This window comes from Zophobas morio, unplaced genomic scaffold (genome assembly GCF_036711695.1).
Source record: "Zophobas morio isolate AGI-343-1 ecotype UQ-CSIRO unplaced genomic scaffold, CSIRO_AGI_Zmor_V1 ptg000799l, whole genome shotgun sequence".
Classification (NCBI taxonomy): Eukaryota; Metazoa; Arthropoda; class Insecta; order Coleoptera; family Tenebrionidae; genus Zophobas; species Zophobas morio.
Window position 1 is genome coordinate 1 of NW_026972902.1, and position 7857 is coordinate 7857.

The 7857-nt window shown below is 28.2% G+C and overlaps 2 long non-coding RNA genes across 3 annotated transcripts; one reads left to right on the top strand and one right to left on the bottom strand.

Annotated features, from left to right (window-relative positions):
* Positions 1–8: 8 nt before the first annotated feature.
* LOC135121935 (uncharacterized) lies at positions 9–2782 on the top strand. The gene is made up of 3 exons (XR_010279169.1): positions 9–50; positions 1703–1790; positions 2640–2782. It is a non-coding gene; the product is annotated as an uncharacterized LOC135121935 (long non-coding RNA).
* A 2230-nt stretch (positions 2783–5012) lies between these two features.
* LOC135121944 (uncharacterized) lies at positions 5013–7300 on the bottom strand. Of its 2 annotated transcripts, XR_010279173.1 has the most exons (9): positions 6760–7300; positions 6599–6687; positions 6361–6549; positions 6161–6283; positions 5863–6105; positions 5777–5809; positions 5632–5716; positions 5130–5193; positions 5013–5080 (listed from the first exon to the last, which is right to left on the bottom strand). It is a non-coding gene; the product is annotated as an uncharacterized LOC135121944 (long non-coding RNA). The 2 variants fall into 2 exon arrangements; XR_010279172.1 differs by having other exon boundaries at positions 6599–7300.
* Positions 7301–7857: the final 557 nt, after the last annotated feature.

The following is a 7857-nucleotide window of genomic DNA, read 5'->3' on the forward strand; positions in this document are numbered from 1 at the left end:
CAGGGATCAACTACGCGCATCTACCCAACAAGCGTCCCCTACGGTGCGGGGTTTCAATTTTTTTATCTATTAGTTTTTTATGTTTTGTTTCACCAGGCCGCTAATATTCTTTTTATAGTTTTTACAATTTGTAAATTTACAGGTTTTGAGTCTTAAGCACTTAGGTGTTATGTTTAATGAATGATTAAATATAGTATAACATTGTATTGTAGACAAAAATTTTCTCTAACACAAGCTTTTTAAAATTCAAGGCCTGGAAGTAACTATTTAAAAATTTAAAGACTCCCGAAAAGCACAACATTTAATGATACAAGACCACAACAACAAAATAGAAAAGAACGTCTTGTGCAAGCCATTCCATTTTTATATTTGTTTTGCACTCGAGTGGGAAGGCACCCTCGTGAATACATAATTCAAAATTTGTCTACTTCTTTTACAAATTCTTTATGCTTGCGAACAGAATTTATTAATTTTGTTACATATTAGTTTCAATATTAATAATTAATTTTTTATGCCTTTAATTTGGATTGTTATTTCAAGTTATACTCAATAGTTTCTGAACAATTTTTTTAATACTACTGAAAATTTTTTCACAAGTAAAGCTGTTTTATTTTAAAATTTAGGTAATCGAAATTTATATAAGCTCTTTTATTTAGTTCACCTATTCGTAGAAAAAAGTTTATTCATACTGTTCCGAAATTTTATTTTTTTTAATTTGAGAGAAGTATCTTTATGATTTTGTTTTGTTTCAGATTGTATTTTACCTATATGATTAGAGTTATATTTTACTGAAATTTAATAAAGCTTTTGTTGATTATTTGTTATAATCATTGAAAGAAGTTAAGTTGATATTCGAGTTTGTAATTACCACCGAAATATTTGCCGTTTTATTTAAAAAAAACAATACTTCTAAGTGCTTTTAGTATAGATCAGTATTTATTATCACGTGAACATAACAAACCTTACGATTTTTCTGTTTAAACTTTTTTTTGATTAGATTTGACAGTGTTATGTGAAAGCCTTAAAAATCAGTTTAATATATTTACTTGATTTAAGTTTAGAGTAAATAATTAACACCATTGGAAATCCACAGTGCCAACGTGCTTTAAAAACTTATTTAAAAAAAATCTTTTTATAACCAAAAAAAAAGAGTTAATTAGTGTTATTTTCTAAGATATAATAAAAGAAAAACGTAAACTGTTTAGATCGAAAAATGGCTTAAAATTTCTTATAAAAGAAGTAACCAAGCCTGTAGGATGTATTATATAAATTATGCCCTTTTAATTCATGCACTTTTGTAAAAATTATTTTAATTCTCTACTCGCATTGCTTAATAAACTTTTTTAATTAAAAACGACTTATCTGGAGGAAATGTTTATATTTAAATATTTATAATTTTTTTTCAAAAAATAAATTAATATAAATTACCGCAGAGAAATAGACTTTTTTGCAAGTTAAGTATTTTTCTATTTAATTTTACTTTTTAATTCTTACAAAAAAACTTGGAATAAGTTAAAGTTCTAAGCTAATAAATTAAACTGCAATTAGCGTTCAGAGAATTTTCTAAGTCATTATTTTCTAATGTTATAAATAAAAATTGCACTTAAATTAAAATAGTTATTAAAAAGAACTAAATTAAAAAGCCAGGAATTCTACAAATTCTAATATTAGTATAATTTATAATTTAATTTAACCTTTGCAGGTATCCTCTTTATGTTTCTGGTGAGGAGTCTTCTCGCGTCCAACACGCCCTTCTGCTTTTTAATAAAAATATTCAGCAAGCTTTACAAGTAAAACTTAATTTTTAAGAGAATTTCACTATTTAATAAAATTATTTACGAAGTTCTTATATGGTGATAAAAATAGTCAACAGAGTTTAGTAAAAACAGTTTTTTTTAAAAATTCTGCATGTAAATATTAGTTTGTGTAATCTGATATCAACTTTAAAATTCCTCAACTTTCTTAATAGCAAGAAAAATTTATCAATTTTTAACTTTTAAAAGAATTATTATTTAGTAAAATATATTTATTCTTGAATAACTAGTCAATAAGGTTATTTATTTGATTATTTAACTTTATAAACATTAAAAATTTAATATTTAAAAATAGTTTATAGAAGCAAAATATATATTTGAACAATAAAAATTGTTTTATTGAATATTTTAAACTAAAAAACTATATTTAAAAAAAAAGTAAAACTTTTTTTCATGACAAACCGTTTCCTGTTTAAAGTAATTGAATTATTTAAGCTTATATGAAATTTGCAAGTAAAACTAATTAGATATCAAAAACTCCTGAAAATTTTAATTTTCGGTTAAATTTAAAAGACTGCTTCATCTTTGGTTTTGTATAAACAATTAAATTTTTTTTATCTTTTAAAACTTTCTAATAAATACAAAAAAGCAAATACAAAAACAATTAGTTGTAACTTAAATAATATTTACTTTGTTAACCATTTTCTATATTACTTAAATAGCTTTTGAATAGATTTATTATTTTGGAAATAGAATTAAATCTTATTATTCTATTATAAAATAAGTCATCACTTTATTGTTATACTATATTTATAAAAGTACTTAATACTTATTAATTTGCGTTACTAGGAATTTAATTTTTTAATAAACCATTTTTTTATTAAGCAACTGCAAAAATTTAGCGAAACTACTGAGTCTGAACACGCTGTAATTCGGGATGCTTTAAGAGAACTTCACAAAAAACTTAATAACTTCCTCCGAACGTTTTAATTTTACAACAGAAGGCATTTGTATTAAAAGCTATGTTAAGCTGTCAGAAGAACTGGCAGCGTTTTCAATATCCTTTTTAAATTTTATAAGTAAAGTTTTAGTTGCATTATAATTCAAGGGGCTCTATAGTTTTGTCCAAATATATATTTTTTGTCCTCTACAGGATTTCCTTTGATGTTTTTTAAAATAAATTAAAAATTATAAATAATTTTTTATGAAGCAAACTCCAAATTTTAACAAAATTTGCATTTTCTGTATGGACATAAAATAATTAGTTTATAGTAAATAACCTAGATTAGGTCTTCAAAGTAAAAGTAAAATTTTTTTGGTGTAGATTTAATAAATTTACTTGGAGGAATTTTAAGATTATTAACAGCTCCAAATACTGGCGTACTTTAGTTGTGCGAAACTCCATCAATATTGTGAGTTCGCTGTGAAATGGTTAATTTCAATTTGAAAAAACTTATTAATTTTTAATAACCAATTTGTTTAATTACCCCCCCCTGCATATTTCTTAATATTATAAGGGAGCTAAATATTGCCCCGTAGATGGTTGAAAGCAAAGAGAGCATATTAGTAAAAATTAAAATGTGTTCTTGTATTGTTATATTTTTAAATTAGAATCTAAAAATAATTGAAAAATATTGTTTAATGTATTCTTAATAACAAATATAATTTACGAATATATTGAATACAATTACAAACAAATATTAAAAAATAAACATTGTATGTAATGTGAGGGCTATTCTTTCGAGGGCTTGTCACTACATTTACAAAGCAGGTGGGAACACGTTGGCCAGATTTTTAATTTGAGGTGGCATGAGAGTTTAGAGTTATTTAACAATTTATCAAGTTTTTACTTTTCAATGACAAACTTAAATTTTATTTATAATTTATGAGTTCTCGAAACTATATGTATGTGATATTAATAAAGTAAATTATAGTTAACCCCGTTTAAAACGCGGTTGAAGAGACCAATTTTTTGTGTTATAGTCGAGTAAAATGATTTCATACAAAAAAATAAACAATTCTTTCTATGCAATTTATAACAAAATAGAAATTATATCGTACAAAATAGATTAAAAAATTCGCGTTGTAGCCAGGTACTTATTCCACCGAAAAAGTTATGTGCGATAAGTAAAAAATGTTTTATACAAGGACATCATATTTCTTTTTCTTATAACTAAATAAACAATCCATTTAAAATAAAATAAAAACTTTTCTTTATGGCCGAGATACCCGTTTTTCGCAGAAAAATTTATGATGAGTCATGTAAAATAATTTTATACAAGAAAAACATTTCTTTATTTATGTTATATATTAACACGACATATTGTAAACAACACCGTGTAAAATAAAGTAAAAACATTACTGCGCAGTAAGGATTGCACATAAGAAGTTTGCACTAGCGATAATAACCTTAATTTCATTTGTTTACGCGTTAATAAAATCTTTTTATCTAGGCTTATTCAATGGAGTACTCTGTAAACTCAACTATTCATATTTTGAACCTTGTGTTTAATAAAATGAAATATATCTTTTTCGGACATGATTGCTTGCTTCCGAATACTAGGCTTCTGAACTTATTATTTCTCTTCTCCGTTTCCTCATCCTCAGAAATTATTTTCCACTTGGGCTTACTTTCGCAGCTATCACGTCAATAACATTATTATCAGTTAAGAATTCACAATTAAAATAAGTTAGTCATCAAAATGCGAAGTTAACTTCCAGGTCATTTGTGTCACAATACCGAGAAGAATTGCTAATCCTCTTTAGCCATGTAGCATGTAATATCAAAACATGCTGGATTCCAGTTTCTTTGTAATTTAAACCATTGTAATAAGGCAATCAACTTCTACATGCTTGGTAGTCCTATTGCGTATAACATTTTTTCTTTGACCTAACAAGACGCAATTTATTTTTCTCTCCTAGTGAAAATGTTCCATTGGTGGTTCCCAGTTCATTTTCTCGAGCGAGGTCCACTCCTTCTTGCAAACATTTTATTGGAGCAAATACCATGTTGGTGACAATAGATATTTGCTTTTCCACTTCAACTCGAGGTTTGTCAAAAAACTAATGTAAAATTTTTTTACGAAAATGAAAATTCGAACAATGGATGGGGGAGTGAGAGGTGACGGAGGTACGTTAATCGTTTATTTTTTGAGCTAAGTCATCAAAATATGTTTTTCCGATTATCAAAACGTTAGTATATATTATACGCTTAGTCTAAATATTAATAAATGGCTTAAACTATAAAATTAATTATACTTTTGATATCATCCACGTAAAGTGGCATAAACAACTGACGGCTGCCGTGTTGGAATTGTTTTTGAATTCTTTTTAACTTAATTAAAGCGGGGAAGTAATAAATTGCAGACAACAAACCATTGAGATGCTGGAAAGTGGGAAAGGCCAAGTCACTAATAGAATACTTGCCTTCTGAAATTTTCTGCGAATTTATAGTTGTGGTTATAATTACTATTTTATTACACAAATATAAAGGAAATATAAATTAATTGATTTTAAAATTTTATTTCTGGTCCCGATAATAGTTAAGATTTAGTAAAAAAAAAAATGTTAAGTTAGAAATATAACTAAGTCTTAATTTTTCTTTCCGTAACTAAAATTAGGGCTTCCAAAGCTACTTTACTTGTATTCAACAAAAAGTTTTTTTTAGTTTAGATTTTATTGTCTCCTACTTAATTACAAGTTTTTAAGAACGTAATAACTAACCGCTGGGCGAGTTTAAACGGAACAATTTAAAGTGATATATAAAAGTATATCAGCGTAACAAATTTTATAATAAAAGGCTGAATGAGCTAGTTACTTGTAGAATAATGTAAGACGAGAACTTTTCTAAATTTTTTATATATAAACAAAAACCTACTTTAAAACAGTAAAGCACAATTAACTGTTGTATTAAATGACTTCTTCTTATGTACAGCAAACTTTCGACTTGAAGAGTAAATTGTCTAAAAATGGAAGAGATCTTACTTAACAATTCTTTATTAGTATTTTTTAGAGAAGGAAACCCTTTTACAGTCAGATCTTCTAAATCCTCTTTTCTAATTAAAAAATCTAAAGAGTATAAAGATTTACTGTTGGAAAGTAGAAGAACCTCGAAAGAGAGGAGCGGTATGGCATACAAGTTTCCTTTAACTTAATATCGCATTCCTTTTTTCTGTTTAGCTCTTCTTGGTGTAAAAAGTTCACTATTAAAGTAAAACACGTTGATCTTAAAAATAATAATAATAGTAATAAATTATAAAGTAATAGATTTCTTATAAGGTAGTTTCCTGTCTTTAATTGACTTTTTGCGAGACGTAGTTTCTGTTTTAAATTGTTTACTCGAACTTTAGCACTAGACGACAAAAATAGTTGTATAAAACACATTGACGTATATAAAATCAAATAACTTCTCATAATCTCTTGTAATTTCAAAATATTGTTTTTTGTATCGAAGTAAATCGTTAACATCATTCTTTAAATTTTCGGAAATATTTATTTTCTCTTTTAAGGTTGTCTCAAGAATTTTAAGCCTATAAAATGAGCTATATTTAATATCTACTAACAGTATAGGGTGAAGTCGAAATTATTTAAGTTTTTATGTAGTTACCGTAATATTCTTTCCAGTAAATTATTCCCGTCACTTGTAGGTACTTTAAAGGAGTCCATTCGTATTTTTAGGAACTGATCTATCAATTTTCAAAAATGATACTCCCTGGTGCTCGATCGAGTAGCAAAAGGAAACACTGAATTTACAAGCTCCCAACAAGGTGATAGCGTACACATTAGCTTTAAGCTTCTGTTAAAGCAAGCTCATATATATATATATATAATAAAAATAATTCTACCCCTATCCCATTATCATATATTTAGAGTCCATTGCGCAATCGGTAATAGCGGGATGCCGGCCCAGATTTCGTAGTTGACCTCATCTCATCTGCCAGTAATCGATTGGTTTGCTGATTGAGCCGATCGTAGGTGGCGATGGCATCGCGTCAAAAAACGTTACCCAGAGGTTCAATCCGGAGGTCTTAACGTAAGACATCTTTGCGAACAAACCAACGCGCGCCCGACAGAATGCGTAGCAGCTTGTTTTGTCTCACTTGGAGCGAAGAGGCTATTTCCGGTGAGTCGTAGGTCCTGGCAGTAGACGCGTATTTATGTCATGATCGGTCGGATGCACAACAAATATAAGCGTCGTTTGTTGTTGCAGTGTAAGTACGTTTCGGGCTCAAAGTAAAGGGTAAAGGGCTTGAACCGCCGCCTTGAAATTCTCCGCGATATAGTTTACGTGCGACCGCCACCCAAAGCTTATTGTCGATAACGATCCCCAGGTAGTGTTTTTCGCCTCAGGATACCAAGCAATTACTTTATTTTCAACGGTTAGCAGCGGTAGAGTATTGCACTTCTTTGTGATAAAATGGGTAATTTTCCAACGATGACACCAGTTCGCTAGCGTCATTAGGTGGTACGAGAGAAGCTGGCGCAGTAGGGTACGTAGCTTCGACGAGGATAAAATCGCTGTTATCAGTAGAAAGAAAGCAAAAACTTTCCCAATAGTTTTCTTACTACAGTCACTTTCGAATAGTAATACAAACGTTAAGGACTTTGCCAGAGCTGCGTTAGCTTTTAAAATTAGTTACTAAGTGAAAATTTAAAAACAATAAACTGAGGACGAGTCATAAGGATAAACGTAGTAAGGTTCAGCGAACATGCAAAAAATTGGAGTATGACTCACCAAAAGAAATAAAGTTTTGTTAAAAAAAAGTTAGATGCCTTTGTTAGAATCTCCTAAAAAAAGCTTTTATTATTTTAACAGGAAACTGTTCACTTATATACAATGGAAGTCATCCTTCTCGCCACAAAATAAATAAAGCACATTTTCTAAGAGTAAATTAATTGACTAAAATAATACTTACAACCTAGCTAAAAGTTGTTAAAAATTTTGTAATTTTAAATTAATACTATAAAACTTCTAAAATTCTGTTTGATAATCCAAACCCTATTTTACTAATTTTTGCTTATGACGTAAAAGCAACGAAATAATTAGCTAAAACAATAAAGTAACCCTAATCTCGAAAGAGAAGTCTTCGTTTTAAGGCGTTTA